Source organism: Haliotis rubra, unplaced genomic scaffold (genome assembly GCF_003918875.1).
Source record: "Haliotis rubra isolate DU_JTF1 unplaced genomic scaffold, ASM391887v1 Scf190, whole genome shotgun sequence".
Taxonomy (NCBI): Eukaryota; Metazoa; Mollusca; class Gastropoda; order Lepetellida; family Haliotidae; genus Haliotis; species Haliotis rubra.
Window position 1 is genome coordinate 226,283 of NW_025765892.1, and position 25,091 is coordinate 251,373.

The 25,091-nt window shown below is 40.2% G+C and overlaps 1 protein-coding gene across 1 annotated transcript in view; it reads right to left on the reverse strand.

Annotated features, from left to right (window-relative positions):
* The window catches only part of LOC124274405 (roundabout homolog 2-like), a 310,106-nt gene that overhangs the window by 108,789 nt on the left and 176,226 nt on the right, over positions 1 to 25,091 (reverse strand). Inside the window, 1 exon segment of the mRNA XM_046709782.1 lies at positions 8,790 to 8,830. The gene's annotated coding sequence lies outside the window, so the exon portion shown is untranslated.

Genomic DNA, 25,091 nt, shown 5'->3' on the forward strand with positions numbered 1-25,091 from the left:
GCTTTTGAAAGATTGCACAGACTGGCTTAAGAGCGACCATCTTGATGTACGTAATCTGGCAATAATTCCAACCGAAAGGTCATGCTAATTAATGTTCAAAACTCACTTAAAATTTAATCTAACAGTTTCAAAGCTTTGATATACTATCCAGTGCTTTGTGTTCAAACACTCTTCAAAAGACTGAGTAGCTTAGATCATAATATTTCATCAGATACACAGTCATCATTCTGAGACGAGTTTGGAAAAAAAGATACAAATTTAATCACCCTAAGCCTACTTTAACCAACTGCAAAACCCATTGGATGCATACATGTAATTAGTGGTGGGGAACATTCTCCAGGGACATTTAATGCTTGTTTTACCAAGGAGGACTATTTTCCAAACCACTGATTCTTGAGAGAAAAGAAGCAGAAGAGGGCCTTGAAGGGATGTAGACACATTCAAAAATATAGTTGAAATGAATAAACTAGGACAAGATGGTCAATAATATTCCTGATAATTGTTTAATCATTGGCAACAACATGATTTCATATTTGCCAAACAATCAAATCTGCAGTCAGTCATTGTTGTAACGAACGTGCAAATTTCAATCCAGACTCCAGGACTCCAATGAAGACCCTCAGTTTAAAAATACGATCATATGACAAGAAAAACAGGGGTCCCTCTCCTGATGAAAAAAAAACATCCACTGGACCATTGGCTGATTCCCGAAGCTCAGCTGCTACTTTCCACACAACTGCCCCTTCCTACTACTAACCTGCACATTTTCAGGCCTAATGTGGTAATGGCTGAAAACTAGTCAAGTTTTCAATTTGTCTAGGATCAGTCACCGAGTGTATACAAACAATACACAATTTTCAACAAACAGAGACATCTTTTAGCCGTGAAATAGCCCCAACCACTAATGGCTTTATAGCGGACTCAGAATGAATATTTTCTGCTGGGTTTGATTAGTTTTATGTCAATTTCTTCAAGATGTTGAAGCACATGAGATGAGACTTGTGAATACATACACAAACCGCTGTTTGTTCAAGATTTCTGTCCATTACTTTTTTATGTCTTTATTCACCTTTGCCAGTTTTATGTACTAATTAATTTAATATTTTATATTTGAACTGCATACATTCATAAGTATACACCTAAGCACTGCTTATTTAGGGATCATTATCTTGATTTATCTGCTCACATATTAAACAATTACATATTTGAAATCAAAATGAAATCCAGTAATTCGTGACAGATAAACATTATTGTTTGACATAAAGGTCATATCACTGACACAAGTGCTATTCAATAAACACAAACTAACAAGACAAATGACGACAAACATGTGAAAGTCTTACAGCGTAGTCATGATAGTATCTGTCACAAGACTAATTGCAGTTCATATCAAAGATAAAATCTTTTAAAAAAATCCTTGAAATTTCATAGTCTTGACTATTCTTAATTCCACCAAAGGAAGCTGACAAAGGCATTTTTTGTTTTTTTGTAGGTAACAGAAGTTGCGATATATTTCTTAGTTTATTTTGAGGTTTTTGATTGTTTGTGTTGGCATAATGCCCCAAAGTGCTATTTCTACAGGTGTGTTTGACAACTTTGATGAATTACCCCCCTTTGTGTCTTCCTTGGAGGCAGCCCCATTTCAAACCATTTGTAAAAAATGTCTAATCTTTTTTGCTTATGATCACACTATTGAGCAAAAACTCTTTATTGATGTTAATTGCATGAAGGTTTAAAACCATACGGACAATACCATTAGAATGAAAATCACTGTCATTGTAAATATCTATTTAAAAACCTCTGGTACATGAGGAATGGGTGAAATTCAACAAACTCAACTCAAACACAAGATTGACACAACAGTCTCAATGGAAAGAAACAAAGAAAGAATGGGACAATGACATTACCATATTTTGTATTCATAACCTTAGGATCATCAAAGATATATAAAAGAAAAATGAAAATTCTCCATGTGAACTGAAAACACACATTTCTTCTCGTGCAGCAATTCTTGGAACTTTCATAATTTACAAACAGGCAAATGGTTTTGTTAGAATACTTATCACGTAGAAAGATAATAATCTTCAAAAATGGAGAGTGAAATTTAGAAGCAAGTGTTTGTAGATGTTTAAACAAAACTGATATTTTTGCCCTTTTAAACACATTGGTTTACAGAGGAACAGCACCAACAGACAGCAGAGAACGTGACAGTTTGATGGCGCTGATCTGGACCGACTCTAATTGCTCCCTTCTTTTGCGTAATGTTGAGAGCATTCTTTTAAACATACCAAACTTACTGCCAAATACAGGAATCACGCCTAAAGAAACTTGAGTCAAACTTTCTACTTCTGAAAGTTGTAAAAAGAGGCAGAAATGTCAATGAAAACAGCCAATTATGTGAAACCTTTGACGAGTCTCAACATGAACTTTGTTGCAGTGACTTTAGTGAGAACGTTGAAATAAGGTTTAATGTCGCATCTAGCAACATTCAAGAAATATCATGGCTGGGGTACCAGAAATGGGCTTCACACTTTGTACCTATGTGGAGAATCGAACCCAGTCTTCAGTGAGATGAACAAACACTTCAATCACTCTGTTACCTCACCACCCCTCAACGATGGGGTGTCTGGTAATGATAATGGAGAGAGCATATTGAGTCGGATGTTCTGGATCAGCAACTGAATGCATTTTCATGCACTGTGACGACAGTTACACACACAAGTTGAAATGAGTGTTGATGGTGAAGGTAATATAACTGTCAGAACATGCAGGCTCATCAGCATTCAGGACATACCAAATAATCCAGCATTTCATTTGTTGCTTCGTAAACCACGACTATTGTTCACCTGTATTAGAACTACCATAACTCACTCAATCCCTTTTGGCTTCATTGGCAAAGAAGCCCTGAAGAACGTAACAGATTTTTTGGGACAAACATAAAACTAACATCCCGATCCAAGATTCTGTGATGTGTGTGATGGTGCTAAATGCAGGCTGAGGCTCCGACTTGTACTACATCAACACAAGATACACAACATTAGCAAACATCGTACTTCAACTCTCTTCCAAAGTTTCTTGGCAGTGTATAAAACTGCTAGATTAATAATAAACGAACTTCTCAGCCCCTTTCATCAACTACGGTAGGATGATAAAAAGTTTGTGCTGATGCTTGAACACAAATATTCCTGTGCAGGGAGGGCAGTAAGAGCAAGACAGTTTACATAAACAGGCCCGTTTGCAAGTCCTGACAACTTCTGTTGCACACAAACACAGGAACCAAAGACGCTTGCTTCCCAAACACCATAGACAAACTCCAGAACCAATTCCAGAGGGCTGCTACCATCGGCGCCATGTTGAACCAACTAGGGCCATCTGTGAGTTGTGCTGAAAATGCAATACGGTGGAAGAGATGTTTTTTGTGCATGTGCATAAGGTGCAGCTGTGGTGAGTGAATATCCATCTGGATGGAGGAGGGCAAGGCGACGCAGCTCCAACGTCAAACAACATCATCAGACAGATTCGTTGGCGCTTTCCATAACACTGAACTGCAGACTATCGACAACAACTCTGCACTTTTTGCTTTACAAATGGCCCGTTTGACAAAGCTCAGTCGAATTAATGCCCATTAAGGTTACAGCTTTTTCCGATCAATGTTGAAGCTGTTGGTAAAATCAGTGTCTATTTCTATCTCCTCCAGTATGTGTATCGTGTGCCAAGCACACGGCTGCCCTCAAATGCTGCATATCGAGACTAATCATTGTCCTCACTGAGGACCAGGGAGGGCACGGAGGACAAGGGCTAAGACTCCCGGGACTCAAGTGGTTTAAGCCACAGCCTTTTAATTATGTGGAGTAGGATGGCAGAGGGTATGGAGATGTTGCTGCTGATGTTGATGCCGGACCCAGGACGAGGAGCAACACAGAGATGAGAGGAACTGAACATGTTGTCGTAATGGAATCAACACATTCTACCATTAATATCTCACAGTGAATATTGACCCTTTCACTTTTATGTAAAAAGTACCAATACTCATTATTCCTTTGGCCGTAAAGATCATAATTCCAAAAATAAGTGTAATAATTATATTCAAAAGTTATTAACATATCATTATTAAAGATAAAGAATTGAAAATTGAAATGAAATTTTAGTGCAAATATATTTGAAATGATTCTAATTACAGGGTGAAATTAATCCAAAGTTTAAGTATCGCTACATGCGGTTCAGTGGATTAAGGAGTGTCTGAAGCTGATATATACTAATGTCACAAGACATTGTTTTCCTGTGTACTTAACCCATATATTGGTGAATACCAACCTTTACACATGGCCTGCATACGTTCATTGTCAGTATAATCCCACATTTACGTGTGATATAGATGTATCTGTTAGGCATTGGACAGAACATCCAGGCTACTGATGCAAAAATATTGGAAGCTTTAACTTCACCAACTCACAATCCACACAATGACATGGGAGGCCATCTCATTTCTGTTTCCCTCGAAGACATAATATTTCTCTACTATAAACTGTTAACTCTATTTTGACACTTACATTTCATGCTTTCATACATTGTTCTTTCTCCTAATGCAATATTATTATATAACTGTTATAGTTCTTGACAACATTCCCAATGGAGACCATATAGCATCTGGCCACACACTAATCTTTACACTGACACACAAAACATTTTGGATAGTTTAATAATGAACAGCTGCATCAGGACATTTTCACCTACTTATCACTGGTTTGTCTGGCCCAAATTCAATAATTTATAGGCTGCTGTCAAATAATGCACATACCTTATGTTTTACACTTGAATTAATGTTTACCTTGCAAGATTCATATTTTACATTGAAAGATTCAAGTTTTACCCACAAGATTCATGCTTTACCCTGCAAGATTCATGTTTTACCCTGCAAAATTTGTTTTACCCCGCAAGATTCATGTTTACCCTGCAAGATTCATGTTTACCCTGCAAGATTCATGTTTACCCTGCAAGATTCATGTTTCCAGATATGCCATGTGTACACCATATTTCCCTACAACCCAGAGGCCACACAACAAGTCCACAGGACTCCCCACAAAACCACAGGACTCCAATGAATTCATCTGAGTTTGTTTAACACATTTCATTTCATCATATACAAAAAGTGGAGTGAGAATGTTCAACAATTGTGATTCCAATCTGTTAATGGTGGTCCCACCAGTTCCAGTTAATTGCAAGGTATTGGCTTACAGTCATCCCCACGTAATTGGTTCCATCAACAATCAGATTTCAGTTTTTCTAGCAGGGATTAGGAAGCCTGTCAGGCAGTGAGATAATGACTCACAAATTCACACAGTTATCAGCCAAGATCAAAGCCGGACCTATCACACTACATAAACAGGAACCAATTTACATCAATCAGCACTTACATGCTAAAAACAAATAGCCAAACCTGATGGTTTGTGGAATCTACTGAGCTATTTACTGACATACATGCTATCCTGTTTCATATTATTTGTGGGACCAGGTTCTACACCCAGTAACCCCAGTGTATACAGTCATGTCCACAGTCACGTGTCCTGCTACGTGTCCTGCCAGGTGTTCAGTCAGTTAGGTGTCAGATGTTGTCAGGTATCTAGTTAGATGTCCCATAAGGTGTCCTGTCAGATGTTGTCAGGTATCTAGTTAGATGTCCCATAAGGTGTCCTGTCAGATGGTGAGGTATCTAGTTAGATGTCCCATAAGGTGTCCTGTCAGATGTCAGGTATCCAGTTAGATGTCCCATAAGGTGTCCTGTCAGATGTTGTCAGCTATCCAGTTAGATGTCCCATAAGGTGTCCTGTCAGATGTTGTCAGGTATCCAGTAAGATGTTCCATAAGGTGTCCTGTCAGATGTTGTCAGGTATCTAGTTAGATGTCCCATAAGGTGTCCTGTCAGATGTTGTCAGGTATCTAGTTAGATGTCCCATAAGGTGTCCTGTCAGATGTTGTCAGGTATCTAGTTAGATGTCCCATAAGGTGTCCTGTCAGATGTTGTCAGGTATCTAGTTAGATGTCCCATAAGGTGTCCTGTCAGATGTTGTCAGGTATCTAGTTAGATGTCCCATAAGGTGTCCTGTCAGATGTTGTCAGGTATCTAGTTAGATGTCCCATAAGGTGTCCTGTCAGATGTTGTCAGGTATCTAGTTAGATGTCCCATAAGGTGTCCTGTCAGATGTTGTCAGGTATCTAGTTAGATGTCCCATAAGGTGTCCTGTCAGATGTTGTCAGGTATCCAGTTAGATGTCCCATAAGGTGTCCTGTCAGATGTTGTCAGGTATCCAGTTAGATGTCCCATAAGGTGTCCTGTCAGATGTTGTCAGGTATCTAGTTAGATGTCCCATAAGGTGTCCTGTCAGATGTTGTCAGGTATCTAGTTCAATTAGGTGTCCTGTCAGAGTCCTGTCAATTATGTCTCCTGTCATCTGTCTGGTCAGTTTGGTGTCCAGTCATGTGTCCATTCAAGTGTTCTGTCAGGTATCGAACCAGTCTAGTGTCTTGACGGGTGTCCAGTCAACTGTCCTGTTAGGTCTTTTCTCAAGTCTCCAGTAAGGGTGTCTCCCCCAATGTAAGGTTGTCTCCCCCAATGTAAGGGTGTCTCACCCAATGTGAGGGTGTCTCCCCCAATATAAGGGTGTCTCCCCCAATGTAAGGGTGTCTCACCCAATGTAAGGTTGTCTCCCCCAATGTGAGGGTGTCTCCCCCAATGTGAGGGTGTCTCACCCAATGTAAGGGTGTCTCACCCAATGTAAGGGTGTCTCACCCAATGTAAGGGTGTCTCACCCTAAGTAATATCTCACCCAATGTATTGTTACTACACAACCATCATCAAAGTCAGCTGCAGATCAACTAACACAGAACAGTCATAGGTTCACAGGAACTTCACAACTTACAAAACTCAAATGATAATCAAGTACAAAACGAGAACAATTATGGCAACTATCAACTAACGGTGTTGAGTTGTGAAATCCGAACTAAACCCCCACACACGTCAGCTGTATTCACTACACAATATGAATAATACATATCTTGTTCATTTCCTTTCACTATTAATGAAAAGAAATCCCAGTGCAACGTATAGAAAGTTACAAAGTAAAACCATTTTCCACTTCAACAGAAAGAAAATAACACAAACATTCCTTTAATCAAATCTTTAAATATCAGCATGCCATGTCCTCACACATGAAAGAATTTGAAACAATTGAAATGTTTTTCGAGTCAGTCTGGTGTATGACACATCCTGAAGTGTTTGCATCTACATGATACCGGCTATGGTTGTGTTTTCTCAGGTGGGAACAAACTTGTTTTCAAATACGCCACCATGATTGTATGTACCCGCCAGAGGTTAAGTACAACATAAACAGCATATGGACCAACTTACACCAACTTTTTCTGCCCGTTGGCTTTTAACATATTAAGCAAGACATTTCTACAAATGAGACTTGAGCGACACAATGTACACAATCCCAACTGTCACTTACTCGCAAGTATTGTGATAGTGTGGCAGCCTCCATGTTGTTTATCAGACTTTTTTGTCTAATTTTTAAAGAATTCCTTCATCCTTGTTGGAAGCATCTGAGATGAAGAACAATCTCTGGATTGCGGTTCCGGTTAACAAGGTCAACGCTCAGTTACAATGTACTTGTTCAAGAATGGAAACAAAACCTCAAAATATTTCAAAGGTCTGCTTAGGATATCTATCGTCCTTATCTAATTTATGAATATCTTGATATTGCTACAGACCCAATGCACTTTACTGCATGGAGAAAATACTGTACTGGATGACTGTAAGATCTACTGATCTTGTGCCCCATATCTAAGATGGTCTAGTCTGGTGTCTATGAATTCACTGAGGAAGTGATGGACAGGTCACTAAGAACAAAGAGCCACATGCACAACTCACATCTTTCAGGCACATCCTTCTGTTTGAGAAATAGATTTATTTGGTTTCAGTTCACACAGAAACCTTTATTGTACCCTGGTATGTTGATTGTCTAATATAACATTGTTCAATGTGTAACACTGAGCATCAAATCAATAAATGCAGACATGAGTGTAATGTGGTCACTGTGTAGATCAACTGTTGATACAAATGGCTCCTTGACACTGGGCAGATCAGAAATGTCCACTGATGTAAAATGTCCAGTGAAGTTTAAGAACTACTGATGTCAAAACTCTACAACACCAACAGTCAATATCAAACCTCTACAACTGCTGATGTCAAAGCTCCAAAATTGTTAATGTCAAAGCTCCAAAATTGCTGACAACAAAGATCCAAAACTGTCAATGACAAAGCTCCACAACTCCTGATGTAAAAGTTCCAAAATTGCTGATGTCAAAGATTCAAAACTGTCAATGACAAAGCTCCACAACTCCTGATGTCAAAGCTCCAAAATTGCTGATGTCAAAGCTCCAAGACTGCTCATGTCAAAGCTCCAAAACAGTTGATCGCAAACCTCCATGTGTAGAACTAAACACAAGGTTCACGGTTTAAACCCCACTTTCATTAAGTAAACGATCACAACAAGCCTCCAGTCCCACAAGGAGTACTAAGGTGATTGTAGCGCCCATAAAGTAACATAGACAATATTCTTAGCACATTGCTTTCAATGCCCAGAGTCCCGTTCCATAAAGCGATCATAGCGCTAAGATGATCTTAACTCCCATACTTTAACATAGACTTACGACTGTCATAGCGCTACGATCACCTTGAGGAACGGGGCCCAGGTGTTCCTATTCCACTGCAAAAATAAACATCCACTTACCTATAGCATGAAGGCTTGGTCAGTCCTCTACAATGCAAGCCCTGCAAGAAAAAAGCAAACCTTCAATGAAATATGCTTGACAAACACTGGAGTCTTCAGGTACAGCATCATCCTCGCTAATCAAGGGCATTATATCTCCATTCTGTCAGGGTAGCTACCCAGGGTCATCCATCACCAATTTCTTTTGCATATAAAGGACATTATAATTTCCATTTTCTTATAGTAAGTGTAGCAAAGAATTACACTCATGAGAACTAGATCGATGTGTCTTGTATTCTGAATCATGCTCAATATGGAATTACATTGGGTAATGGACCTAGGGTATTTATCACCATTGAACATAATTCCCCTGATAATATAACAATACAATCTAAGGAGAGCTAATACTAGCCTTTATCTGCTTAAAACAACATTATACACACAATTCAAGGCAACATGTAGACTATGACTGTGAAAATATTTAGTGGCAGACCAATGTCCCTGAAAAATATAAATAATTAATTTAAATATAGCACCTGACATTCAACTAAGTCAGCTGCTCAGTGATTCTGAATACTGTCAAGTAAACACAATCTCTGGTATCAGTAGACCAGTCAGCTGCTCGTGATTCTGAATACTGTCAAGTAAACACAATCTCTGGTATCAGTAGACCAGTCAGCTGCTCAGTGATTCTGAATACTGTCAAGTAGAAACAATCTCTGGTATCAGTAGACCAGTCAGCTGCTCAGTGATTCTGAATACTGTCAAGTAGAAACAATCTCTGGTATCAGTAGACCAGTCAGCTGCTCAGTGATTCTGAATACTGTCAAGTAGAAACAATCTCTGGTATCAGTAGACCAGTCAGCTGCTCAGTGATTCTGAATACTGTCAAGTAGAAACAATCTCTGGTATCAGTAGACCAGTCAGCTGCTCAGTGATTCTGAATACTGTCAAGTAGAAACAATCTCTGGTATCAGTAGACCAGTCAGCTGCTCAGTGATTCTGAATACTGTCAAGTAAACACAATCTCTGGTATCAGTAGACCAGTCAGCTGCTCAGTGATTCTGAATACTGTCAAGTAGAAACAATCTCTGGTATCAGTAGACCAGTCAGCTGCTCAGTGATTCTGAATACTGTCAAGTAGAAACAATCTCTGGTATCAGTAGACCAGTCAGCTGCTCAGTGATTCTGAATACTGTCAAGTAGAAACAATCTCTGGTATCAGTAGACCAGTCAGCTGCTCAGTGATTCTGAATACTGTCAAGTAGAAACAATCTCTGGTATCAGTAGACCAGTCAGCTGCTCAGTGATTCTGAATACTGTCAAGTAGAAACAATCTCTGGTATCAGTAGACCAGTCAGCTGCTCAGTGATTCTGAATACTGTCAAGTAGAAACAATCTCTGGTATCAGTAGACCAGTCAGCTGCTCAGTGATTCTGAATACTGTCAAGTAGAAACAATCTCTGGTATCAGTAGAGACCAGTCAGCTGCTCAGTGATTCTGAATACTGTCAAGTAAAAACAATCTCTGGTATCAGTAGACCAGTCAGCTGCTCAGTGATTCTGAATACTGTCAAGTAGAAACAATCTCTGGTATCAGTAGACCAGTCAGCTGCTCAGTGATTCTGAATACTGTCAAGTAGAAACAATCTCTGGTATCAGTAGACCAGTCAGCTGCTCAGTGATTCTGAATACTGTCAAGTAGAAACAATCTCTGGTATCAGTAGACCAGTCAGCTGCTCAGTGATTCTGAATACTGTCAAGTAGAAACAATCTCTGGTATCAGTAGACCAGTCAGCTGCTCAGTGATTCTGAATACTGTCAAGTAGAAACAATCTCTGGTATCAGTAGACCAGTCAGCTGCTCAGTGATTCTGAATACTGTCAAGTAGAAACAATCTCTGGTATCAGTAGACCAGTCAGCTGCTCAGTGATTCTGAATACCTGTCAAGTAGAAACAATCTCTGGTATCAGTAGACCAGTCAGCTGCCCTCAGTGATTCTGAATACTGTCAAGTAAACACAATCTCTGGTATCAGTAGACCAGTCAGCTGCTCAGTGATTCTGAATACTGTGTCAAGTAGAAACAATCTCTGGTATCAGTAGACCAGTCAGCTGCTCAGTGATTCTGAATACTGTCAAGTAAACACAATCTCTGGTATCAGTAGACCAGTCAGCTGCTCAGTGATTCTGAATACTGTCAAGTAAACACAATCTCTGGTATCAGTAGACCAGTCAGCTGCTCAGTGATTCTGAATACTGTCAAGTAAACACAATCTCTGGTATCAGTAGACCAGTCAGCTGCTCAGTGATTCTGAATACTGTCAAGTAAACACAATCTCTGGTATCAGTAGACCAGTCAGCTGCTCAGTGATTCTGAATACTGTCAAGTAAACACAATCTCTGGTATCAGTAGACCAGTCAGCAAGTGATGCTGAATACTGTCAGTGATTCTGAATACAGTGTCAAGTAAAACAATCTCTGGTATCAGTAGACCAGTCAGCTGCTCAGTGATTCTGAATACTGTCAAGTAAACACAATCTCTGGTAATCAGTAGACCAGTAGACCAGTGATTCTGAATAGCTGCACAATCTCTGGATTCTGAATAGCTGCTCCAGTGATTCTGAATACCGTCAAGTAAAAACAATCTCTGGTATCAGTAGACCAGTCAGCTGCTCAGTGATTCTGAATACTGTCAAGTAAACACAATCTCTGGTATCAGTAGACCAGTCAGCTGCTCAGTGATTCTGAATACTGTCAAGTAGAAACAATCTCTGGTATCAGTAGACCAGTCAGCTGCTCAATGATTCTGAATACTGTCAAGTAAACACAATCTCTGGTATCAGTAGACCAGTCAGCTGCTCAGTGATTCTGAATACTGTCAAGTAAACACAATCTCTGGTATCAGTAGACCAGTCAGCTGCCAGTGATTCTGCTGCTCAAGTGATTCTGAATACTGTCAAGTAGAAACAATCTCTGGTATCAGTAGACCAGTCAGCTGCTCAGTGATTCTGAATACTGTCAAGTAAACACAATCTCTGGTATCAGTAGACCAGTCAGCTGCTCAGTGATTCTGATTCTGAATACTGTCAAGTAGACCAAAACAATCTCTGGTATCAGTAGACCAGTCAGCTGCAGTCAGTGATTCTGAATACTGTCAAGTAAACACAATCTCTGGTATCAGTAGACCAGTCAGCTGCTCAGTGATTCTGAATACTGTCAAGTAAACACAATCTCTGGTATCAGTAGACCAGTCAGCTGCTCAGTGATTCTGAATACTGTCAAGTAGAAACAATCTCTGGTATCAGTAGACCAGTCAGCTGCTCAGTGATTCTGAATACTGTCAAGTAGAAACAATCTCTGGTATCAGTAGACCAGTCAGCTGCTCAGTGATTCTGAATACTGTCAAGTAAACACAATCTCTGGTATCAGTAGACCAGACCAGTCAGCTGCTCAGTGATTCTGAATACTGTCAAGTAGAAACAATCTCTGGTATCAGTAGACCAGTCAGCTGCTCAGTGATTCTGAATACCGTCAAGTAGAAACAATCTCTGGTATCAGTAGACCAGTCAGCTGCTCAGTGATTCTGAATACTGTCAAGTAGAAACAATCTCTGGTATCAGCAGACCAGTCAGCTGCTCAGTGATTCTGAATACTGTCAAGTAGAAACAATCTCTGGTATCAGTAGACCAGTCAGCTGCTCAGTGATTCTGAATACTGTCAAGTAGAAACAATCTCTGGTATCAGTAGACCAGTCAGCTGCTCAGTGATTCTGAATACTGTCAAGTAAACACAATCTCTGGTATCAGTAGACCAGTCAGCTGCTCAGTGATTCTGAATACTGTCAAGTAGAAACAATCTCTGGCATCAGCAGACCAGCCAATCAGTGATTCTGGAATACCGTCAAGCAGAAACACAATCTCTGGATTCTGAATCAGTAGAAACAACCATCAGTCAGACCAGCTGCTCAGTGATTCTGAATACTGTCAAGTAAACACAATCTCTGGTATCAGTAGACCAGTCAGCTGCTCAGTGATTCTGAATACTGTCAAGCAGAAACAATCTCTGGTATCAGTAGACCAGTCAGCTGCCCTCAGTGATTCTGAATACTGTCAAGTAAACACAATCTCTGGTATCAGTAGACCAGTCAGCTGCTCAGTGATTCTGAATACTGTCAAGTAAACACAATCTCTGGTATCAGTAGACCAGTCAGCTGCTCAGTGATTCTGAATACTGTCAAGTAGAAACAATCTCTGGTATCAGTAGACCAGTCAGCTGCTCAGTGATTCTGAATACTGTCAAGTAGAAACAATCTCTGGTATCAGTAGACCAGTCAGCTGCTCAGTGATTCTGAATACTGTCAAGTAAACACAATCTCTGGTATCAGTAGACCAGTCAGCTGCTCAGTGATTCTGAATACTGTCAAGTAGAAACAATCTCTGGTATCAGTAGACCAGTCAGCTGCTCAGTGATTCTGAATACTGTCAAGTAGAAACAATCTCTGGTATCAGTAGACCAGTCAGCTGCTCAGTGATTCTGAATACTGTCAAGTAGAAACAATCTCTGGTATCAGTAGACCAGTCAGCTGCTCAGTGATTCTGAATACTGTCAAGTAGAAACAATCTCTGGTATCAGTAGACCAGTCAGCTGCTCAGTGATTCTGAATACTGTCAAGTAGAAACAATCTCTGGTATCAGTAGACCAGTCAGCTGCTCAGTGATTCTGAATACTGTCAAGTAGACACAATCTCTGGTATCAGCAGACCAGTCAGCTGCTCAGTGATTCTGAATACTGTCAAGTAGAAACAATCTCTGGTATCAGTAGACCAGTCAGCTGCTCAGTGATTCTGAATACTGTCAAGTAGAAACAATCTCTGGTATCAGTAGACCAGTCAGCTGCTCAGTGATTCTGAATACTGTCAAGTAAACACAATCTCTGGTATCAGTAGACCAGTCAGCTGCTCAGTGATTCTGAATACTGTCAAGTAGACACAATCTCTGGTATCAGTAGACCAGTCAGCTGCTCAGTGATTCTGAATACTGTCAAGTAGAAACAATCTCTGGTATCAGTAGACCAGTCAGCTGCTCAGTGATTCTGAATACTGTCAAGTAGACACAATCTCTGGTATCAGTAGACCAGTCAGCTGCTCAGTGATTCTGAATACTGTCAAGTAGAAACAATCTCTGGTATCAGTAGACCAGTCAGCTGCTCAGTGATTCTGAATACTGTCAAGTAGAAACAATCTCTGGTATCAGTAGACCAGTCAGCTGCTCAGTGATTCTGAATACTGTCAAGTAAACACAATCTCTGGTATCAGTAGACCAGTCAGCTGCTCAGTGATTCTGAATACTGTCAAGTAGAAACAATCTCTGGTATCAGTAGACCAGTCAGCTGCTCAGTGATTCTGAATACTGTCAAGTAGAAACAATCTCTGGTATCAGTAGACCAGTCAGCTGCTCAGTGATTCTGAATACTGTCAAGTAAACACAATCTCTGGTATCAGTAGACCAGTCAGCTGCTCAATGATTCTGAATACTGTCAAGTAGAAACAATCTCTGGTATCAGTAGACCAGTCAGCTGCTCAGTGATTCTGAATACTGTCAAGTAAACACAATCTCTGGTATCAGTAGACCAGTCAGCTGCTCAGTGATTCTGAATACTGTCAAGTAAACACAATCTCTGGTATCAGTAGACCAGTCAGCTGCTCAGTGATTCTGAATACCAGTCAGCTGTCAAGTAGAAACAATCTCTGGTATCAGTAGACCAGTCAGCTGCTCAGTGATTCTGAATACTGTCAAGTAGAAACAATCTCTGGTATCAGTAGACCAGTCAGCTGCTCAGTGATTCTGAATACTGTCAAGTAGAAACAATCTCTGGTATCAGTAGACCAGTCAGCTGCTCAGTGATTCTGAATACTGTCAAGTAGAAACAATCTCTGGTATCAGTAGACCAGTCAGCTGCTCAGTGATTCTGAATACTGTCAAGTAGAAACAATCTCTGGTATCAGTAGACCAGTCAGCTGCTCAGTGATTCTGAATACCGTCAAGTAGAAACAATCTCTGGTATCAGTAGACCAGTCAGCTGCCCAGTGATTCTGAATACTGTCAAGCAGTAGAACTGTCAAGTAAACACAATCTCTGGTATCAGTAGACCAGTCAGCTGCTCAGTGATTCTGAATACTGTCAAGTAGACACAATCTCTGGTATCAGTAGACCAGTCAGCTGCTCAGTGATTCTGAATACTGTCAAGTAGAAACAATCTCTGGTATCAGTAGACCAGTCAGCTGCTCAGTGATTCTGAATACTGTCAAGTAGACACAATCTCTGGTATCAGTAGACCAGTCAGCTGCTCAGTGATTCTGAATACTGTCAAGTAAACACAATCTCTGGTATCAGTAGACCATTTTTTGTTCCTTGGAACTTGGTTGAAAAATACTAAAAAGATATGTTCACTTATACTTAGATAATTACCCAAGATTTGACTTTCAAGTTAATTATGTGTACATTATGGAAGTAATTTGCTGCATCTTCATCACGTATGGCAAGAAGCAGTTTCATATCTCCACATCTCCAAACACTATGATTGCAACATCACCTCATAATGCACATTTCACAGACTCCAAGAGACATGATAAAGCTTTGATCTGGACAAACTTCGTACTATCATAAAATCCTCAACACGATCTGTTAAATGTTGGGTGAGAAATGCATGTACCATTTGGCAACACTACTCCCTCTGAAGTAGCAGAACTAGTCCCCGAAGTGCGTGTCAAGTAGAGGCAAACACGTCTGGCCATGTAATGGAGGAGGGGGAGTTACCCCATCTCTCAGGTGTTGCAGCAACATCGGTGTTGTTGATCGTAACTACATCAACAGTTGGTGTAGTAAGTCTCCTGCAGCACACCCAGACATGTACACCCAGACAGATGCTGGTAACACACACTGGTGGAGACTCTGGTGGTACTGAAAGTAGCACCCTCATCACGAGATGCACAAACAACTCGTCATCATCACAAGATGCACAAGCAGCTCATCTTCATCATGAGATGCCCAAACAGCTCATCTTCATTATGAGATGCACAAACAGCTCATCTTCATTATGAGATCACAAACAGCTCATCTTCATCATGAGATGCCCAAACAGCTCATCTTCATTATGAGATGCCCAAACAGCTCATCTTCATCATGAGATGCACAAACATCTCATCTTCATTATGAGATGCACAAACATCTCATCTTCATTATGAGATGCACAAACAGGTCATCTTCATCATGAGATGCACAAACATCTCATCTTCATCATGAGATGCACAAACAGCTCATCTTCATCATGAGATGCCCAAACATCTCATCTTCATCATGAGATGCCCAAACATCTCATCTTCATCATGAGATGCCCAAACAGCTCATCTTCATCATGAGATGCCCAAACAGCTCATCTTCATCATGAGATGCCCAAACAGCTCATCTTCATCATGAGATGCCCAAACATCTCATCTTCATCATGAGATGCCCAAACATCTCATCTTCATTATGAGATGCCCAAACAGCTCATCTTCATCATGAGATGCCTAAACATCTCATCTTCATTATGAGATGCACAAACAGCTCATCTTCATCATGAGATGCACAAACAGCTCATCTTCATCATGAGATGCACAAACAGCTCCTTATCACCCAACTTCAACAGCAAAATCAAGCTGAGATAAATAATTCTTAAAATCTTGAGTCTAAAATACGGGGATCTTTTTCATTAACAAACATGAAATCTATGGGAGAAAGATATTTGTTTCTATGGGATTTAACATTCATCTCATGTCTAACCCTAACCTCCATCACTCACTATGAATTATTATACATAAAGCAGAAGCCAGCAATTCTATTTTAAATATGTAAAAGACTAAATTTCCTTGAATCAAGTTTTCCTTGAATTGTCCCCCATGAATCTGTTTCACATTGTCACATATTTCAACCGAATTTCATCATTTGACAATATATCTGGTCCGAATCATCCAATACCAGTGACATAAGATACCGTTTTTTCATTCCCAAGGTAAAGTTCCATTGGTCTGGTGTTGAATCTAGTTATTGCCTTCTGTATTGGGATGTGAGGGGACTGACAAGAGCTTGATGTACAGGACAGATCTGTGATCTGGGAACATGTCAGCTCCAAGTACTGCCATAAACTACCCACCATGCTGCAGTGAGCGGCAGTAAAAATGCTGAGTTCGCAAAACCAATTACTCATGGCTTCCATGTGCTAAGTACACTGTATGATGTGCTTGTGAATATGACCATTGTCAGGTTTTCTGATACCATCTCACATAGCACTGCATTCCTGTTTCAAAATCCATATACTCTTCATTTAGAATATGCAGCTCAGACTTTCAACTATTCCATTCTCATTCTGGACATTCTTCCAATCATCTAAGTTTTGTAGCTTCCACTTGCCTTTCTGACCAACATAGGAATCAATAGCCATTGTCAAGGAATATTAGTCCGCATGACAGCAGGGCAAAATACCTGAACACCAAACTCTTGATCACAGGTGCCCCTGTTGATGACGTGACATGTATGATTGGTATGCGAGGCAGAGCAGCAGAACATTGGGCCAGAACAGTGTGGTAGAGCATCCAAGACCGGCATACCACTGTTCCTGATGAAGCTGCAGATTCCAGTTGTCTACACAAATGTCCCGTTGCTGTCACACACCCCTGTCACACACCCCTGTAGTGTATTGATCTTCTGTGATAGTCACACCCTGTAGTGTATTGATCTGAGTGGTCTGTGATAGTCACATTCCAGGAGGGAGGGGCCGTCACAGGCATCACCATCCCAAGAGTGAGTGAGTGAGTGAGTGAGTGAGTGAGTGAGTGAGTGAGTGTAGTGAGTGTAGTGTATTGATCTTCTGTGATAGTCACATTCCAGGGAGGGGCCGTCACAGGCATCACCATCCCAGAGTGAGTGAGTGAGTGAGTGAGTGAGTGAGTGAGTGAGTGAGTGAGTGAGGTGAGTGAGTGTAGTGTATTGATCTTCTGTGATAGTCACATTCCAGGGAGGGGCCGTCACAGGCATCACCAGTGAGTGAGGTGAGTGAGTGAGTGAGTGAGTGAGTGAGTGAGTGAGTGAGTCACCATCCCGTGAGTGAGTGAGTGAGTGAGTGAGTGAGTGAGTGAGTGAGGGCTTCAAACATTACTTTCAAACATTATCCCAGCTGAAATACGCTTCACACATATAATGGGAATCAAACCCAGATGACAGGCAAACACATCAACCACAAGGCTAACCCAATACTATAAAGTAAAAGAAATACTTCTGAATACAAGCGAACTCGTTTTCCCAGTACTCCAAAACAGTTCCTTGACAAAATACGCCATAATTCATAGCTGTAATATATTATGGTAATTCATCAATGTCATACACACTGTTTAAGCTACTGATCATCAACACTACAAAGGCTGACACGACCAGCCAAGATCGTGAAACACATACGTAATACATCTATCTCTAGTTGATCAAATACAGAGAGAAGAATGAAAGAAGCAAAACAATTATATACTCACATTTATATGTAAGCATGAAGAGAATCGAGTTCCTGTATTATGGATTGGATGGATCAATTAGAAAGATTAGACTTCCTGTTTGAGTGAGTGAGTGATGGAGGGGGCGAGCAAACAAACAAAGAAAAACACTTATCCAAGAGGAACAACATCACTGTTTCTGGTTGAATCTATTCCTATTTTATACATGAAACCCTCGATCAAACATGCAAAGGCATGTACCCACTTTTCCAATGGAATTTTCTTTTCACGCTATATATACCATGTTCTCCATTCCATCTTGTCAGGAGAATCTCTGAATTATACATCACATACATCTGAAAGTCTATTTTCTGGCATGTTGGCATGAGAGTGATTCCCAACCAAAACGTCTGCACATCAATGTCAAACTCATCCTTGACATTTGGGCATAAGACAGTCTGCACATACAGATATACCATGGCTTCCATCATGCTCACGGAACTTTGTTCCCTCGTATCAGTCTCTCTTCACAACCCCCAAATTCATCGTTTGGCATTTGCCGGAAATGGCTGGAGGCTGGGGGTACGGCAGAAACAATGTGTCCTTTGCAAAGAGAATGATGAAACTGTTTAGAAAGTGGAGAAAAACTAGCAGAGAAATTGTTCACTCCATGGTCTGGTTATTATGTCCGACCTCCATCGGTGCAACAGTGCACTATGCACACATATTTGCCACTTCAAGTTACCAAGGGTCGTCTTGGATGTTGACAATGATACACCTACGCTGAATATCAAACCCACATTTGTAATGAAAACTGAGGTACCTGAGTAGATGCAGGTATTTACCTCCTGAAACGACTTTCATATGTGGTCCGATCAGCCTGCAATGATTCTGTATTCATCCCACTAAATGAGCACTGGCATTACGAGTATGAGAAACGTGTGAGCTTAAGTTCTCAATCATGTATTATAAAAATGGTCACCTTTTCTGAAACGACTTTAGTAATGGCACCAGAAAATATCATCGTTCCAGTATGAATTCCTGGATATTGACCAGGGGGGTAACAGTGTGGGGGAAGCGATACTCTTATATACAGTGTTCAGCAAACAAAACCCTCAACTGTTCCACAAATTGTTGTAGATATAAACAAATGAAACTATTCAACACCCTGTTTCCAAAGTTTTTTATGTAGACTTAAAATATCCCTTCTTTTTATCTTGTATCCAAACATGTTGCTGATTAAAAGATATGAATTTCATTTCTTTTCCATTCTCCAACTTTTAAAATACATAATCAAAAAGACAATATTTACTATTATGTTCCCCACAACAATGTGTTAAGCCCATTTCTATGTTGCTATATTATGTTACCCAAACTTATTAACAAACTTATAAACAAACAAGATTATGTTGTATATTATGTTCCCAAACTTTTAACAAATATAACCAAAACTATATTTTATATTGTTCCCAAACTTTTACAGATATAAACAAGATAATAGTTTATATTTTGTTCCCCCACTTGTTACAGATATAAATAAGACTATGTTTCCTATCATGTTCCCAAACTTTGTATAGATATAAACACAACAACATTTCATATTATGTTCCCCAACTTGTGTTGCCCACGTTGTTACATCAACAAGAGTTAATTTCACACCAAGTTCCACAACAGCCAGCCATTTACAACAAACGACAATAAACAACAAGTCAGGTGAAAGGGTTTCAGTTTCTAACAAACGGCTGACAAGTACCAACTGAAATCCATATCATTTTGTGAAACAGACATGGGGTTGTCATTAGTCTCGGCTTGTTGACCGCTGGTCTCAAAGCACCTAACAACCCTGCACTTAATCCTGGGGGGCAACAAATGACCATACTAGCCTCATGCCACTTAAAGATTTATGTTTTACAACTGCCTCTTGCTGGGGAAGTGTGTCCAGATGACCATTTGACCAGCACCTCCTCCTCCACCCCCACCCTTGTCCAGGTGCTGCTGACATCAAGTCCAGGAACTGTGGAGCTCTGGTCAAGTCATCACCAGCTGACTGCTACCAGCCGCCACCAGTACTCCACGCTGACATGGTAACAATGTCCTCTTTTGCTGATATTTTCTTTAATCTTTGAATCAAGTTAAGTCTAATCACTAATCCTCTTCTTTCCCTATTAGGTCTACTTTCTTCTCTTTTCACTTCAAGTTTTGTTGCTCAGATCTTCTAATCACTAATCCTGTTCTTCCTCTATAGTCTACTTTCTTCTACTTTCTTCTTTCTACATGTTTTGTTGTTCATATTTTCTACAATCTATGAATAGATTTAAGTCAAATCACTAATCATCTTCTTCCTCTATTAAGTCAACTTTCTTATTTCAACTTTCTTGTCTTTTTAGTTTCACTTTTTTTTAAATGTCTACCTTCTCAATTTATTCCCTTTTACATTTGAACTGCATCAATTAAAGCTTTCTTCCCTCCTCAAGTTGACACCTTGTGATACAACTCAAACACCTCAGGCTCAGACAGGAATGTATGCAGTGAAACACTGGCACAGTGGATAGTGTGTTAGCCCAGAGAGTGGAGAGTAGATGGTTCAATCCCGGCTACCCTCCCACCACCAGATGTTAACCGGTGGTACTTGTTATCCAGCCTCATGCTGGGCATTAAGGGGATACACGAGGTCTGGTCCGCTGGGAGTCAGTGTACTGTGTCCGAGTGGGGCGTCCATGTTAAACTGAATATCATGATATCCCACAGGGCTAACACTATAAAACTGGCATCAGTCGGGATGAATACGAACAGCTACGTGGCCATGTTAGTGAAATAGTCTTCCAAGCAATGTTAAACCTTGTCTGTCTCACAGTCCCTGAAACACATTATGTTCCCTACTGCCCAGCCCTCCCTGCAACTCTAAAGCACTAAATGAAGCAAGTCTAGATTTCCTGAATCTCCATTCTCAAAAGGGCTCCTTGTCAATCTAAATGGATTTATTTGTTACTATCAAAATAATATATATTCAGGGACTAAGTGTTAGTCTTTGTTAAACCCTATGTTAAATCACATTGTATAAGTTTGATTGTATACAAATTATTCTTCAATTTGTTAGAAACAATTTTTTCACTGTCCTAATGAAAGAGAACCATTCACAATTTTTCCATATTCTTCAATAATCCTGATCACAGAACGTATCACCAGACACTATATATCACAGAACATATCACCAGACGCTATTTATCACACGTCTCTGCCATCATGTGTGCAGCAGGGAACAAACCGATGAAGATCCGGGTTAGAATTGGTCTTCAGTAACCCATGCATGTCGTAAGAGGCGACTAACGGGATCGTGTGGTCAGGCTCGCTGACTTGGTTGACCAATGTCATCGTATCCCAATTGTGTAGATCAATGCTTATGCTGTTAATTACTGGATTGTCTGGTCCAGACTCGATTATTTTCCATGATACAGCTGGAATATTGCACATTGTTGCATTAAACTCACTCACTCACTCACAGCAGGGAACACAATACAGGAAGTAGTATTAGAGGAAATAAACCCAGCAGCAATAATCAACATAATCATAAAAATGGAGAAAATGATAGAAATGGTAATATCTGTTCCTGAATTTAGCGGCAGATGGGTAAAGAGGGGGATTTTGATTTACGCACTGGGAGGAAAACCCCATGGCAATTTGCAGCAGTAGTGGGTGGTCAGCTTGCTAAATCATACCCAGCATTGTAAGTCTCGTCACCGCACCATCAAACTCCCAGCAACAATTACAGTTAATATGTCCCCCATCATACAGCCACCTATGATTACTGATTACTCATTACTTGTAATGCAGTCTTAATCAACACGATTTGTTTCATGTGGTTTTACAACAGACCGGAACGTGAATCACAGGCCTGTTCCGTCCGTGACGCATCCCACAGTTAACAATTGACAGAAACCTATCTAGAATTTACTGTCCCTGTTGAAGGGAGTCACATAAATATCTGGTTTACAACCGTAAATAGGACAGATGTTATTCAACACCTCAACTCATTATTCATACTTAATTGTTCCAAACACTCAAGCCAATACATCGCATGGTGGTGGGGTAGCGTAGTGACTAAAGTGTTCGCTTGTTATGCCAAAGACCCAGGTTCGATTCCCCACATGGGTACAAAGTGTGAAGCCCATTTCTGGTGTCCCCTGCCATGATGTTGCTGGAATATTGTTAAAAGCGGCGTAAAACTGAACTCACTAAATCGCTGAAACAACTCCAATCACATTTGAATTCGCTCACTCACTCACTCACTCACTCACTCCACTCACTCACTATGTTTTCCACAGGTCTCAGTGGTTTCTGTTTAAATGCTTCTATGAAACTTAAATACTTTCAGACACTAAATATTAGTTTAATAACTTTATGCTTTGAAGGATGCTGACATTTCTATTCTACATATTTTAACATTTGATTGGAATATTCTATATTCATATAGGATTGAATAATATATTGCTGGTTGTACACATAATAGTATTTGATATTTTCTAATACAGATTCACATTTGAATAAATTAGTGACTCTGAGAATTGTTACATTAGGTGTGTCTATAGCATCCTTAACTCAAGTTAAGTAGCATCATTAAACCCAAACAATTCGACAGACTGGACACCCAGTTTGAATCTGAAAATTCCGAGTCTTCCAGTATTTACAACTATGCTGTACAAGTCATTCACACAAACTTGAATTCCCACATCACATAAATATCAAACTTTAATAGGGGACACTCAATATGTCACTTTCAAATAGCTTCCTCGTCAGTCAACAGCCGTTTTGAAGACTACACATATTTCTGGCCGACAAGAATGAGGGTGAAGCAAGAACAGATTGGACACTTCCGGAATCAAACAAGTTGGTCAAATTCCAAAATTCAGCAACTATGGAACTCAACAGCTCTGAGCAAATTAAACAACATGAAAGACTTCCCTGTACCAAAGGTAGCTTTGATATAGCTCCTCGTGATGTCCGCCATATGTGGTCTTCCACCATTTTGAATTTTCACATCCCACAAAGGGACAGTAGTTTTACTTCAAAAATACTGGAACCGAGAGAAGTATGGTTGAGATTTTCGGGACAAGTTGTCCTAAGTGGTATTAATTGAGCTAAAAGGACAGGAGGAGATTGTGTAAACACAGGATGGCTGTGGTTCCTTGTCACATCATAATGGCCAACCATGTGCCTACCACGTGGGTCACCTGCCCTCTACCCAACATACACAAACCTATGCTGATATCACTGGCAAATTTGATATCGATATCCCATCTGGGAGACAGAACAATTGAGGAGAATTCACTGCATGATGGTATTATTTTCCTAACAAGATTTCACATAATTCATAAAGTTCTAATGGATGAAAGTTAGTAGGGAAATATGATGATGTTTCCCTAAAACCAACACACATTAGTCCAACAGAAGAAACAAAAGCATTACAATATTCATACATGAAAATAAATTTCTGTTATAAATTGGTTTCTTGAACCACTTTCTGACTTATTGATATACCACCAGAAACGGCCTTGAATGCGAGATGGTATTCATCAACAAAAACTTTCCCCAAATGGCTTGTTTCATGATTTTTGCATGTTGATGTCTTGCTTTGACAAATAGATGGATTAGAAATTCATTTCAATTCCGAGAATATGAGTTTCATATTTCCCAAACGTGGAGCTTCTTCTTGAAAGTGGCATGATTCATCCTTGTTCCTTATGTAGGTATGCATACATTTCCATCACGAGGGCAGAGCAAGAATAAGTTGTCCACATTGATACAATATAGATCAGTAGAAGAAAGGGTAGCTGTAAAGACAGCTCATCAAAAATTCATCTGCAAGTCAAGCAGTGAGGAGAACCTTGTGCAAGTAACTTGCAAGAAATTCCTATATTTTTGTGTTTTTTCAGCAATGTAATTATGAAAGATGTACCACAAATCCCTCCACTGACAAAGATCCCATACTTCTAAGAAGCTGAGTCATTAAAGATTGACAGGGGCCACGCTGTCTGATTCATCAGCCCTGGCCTAGCGTAAGCAGCATTAACCTATGCCCACTGATGTTATACTGCCCTATAGCCACAGACAAAGAGCTTTCAAACACCTCAGAAGTATATATAGAAATCTACACTAGAGTAGCAAAACAACCACAGTGATGATGATACCAGGCCTGGCAAAACAGTAGTGTCACCAGGCCTGGCAAATAAGTAAAGTGTCACCAGGCCTGGCAAATAAGTAAAGTGTCACCAGGCCTGGCAAACAAGTAAAGTGTCACCAGACCTGACAAACCAGTAAAGTGTCACCAGGCCTGGCAAATAAGTAAAGTGTCACCAGGCCTGGCAAATAAGTAAAGTGTCACCAGGCCTGACAAATAAGTAAAGTGTCACCAGGCCTGGCAAATAAGAAAAGTGTCACCAGGCCTGGCAAATAAGTAAAGTGTCACCAGGCCTGGCAAATAAGTAAAGTGTCACCAGGCCTGGCAAATAAGTAAAGTGTCACCAGGCCTGGCAAATATGTAAAGTGTCACCAGGCCTGGCAAACCTGTGAGTGAAAGCATGAGCATGAGTCCATATCATGAGAAACACTATATCTCCCCAATCAAAAAACAGCTGAGCAAAGAACTATCCATTATCTTTAACTGCCTTAGCCAATCAACATCAGGAGGCAGAAGGAGGCAGTGGAACCACCTCCTTGTCTCAGGATTCTTGGAATGGGTGGCGCTGACCTTCAGTGGAATTCTATCACAGTGTCTGTTGTAAATGTCATGCCATCCAAGTTATGCCTGT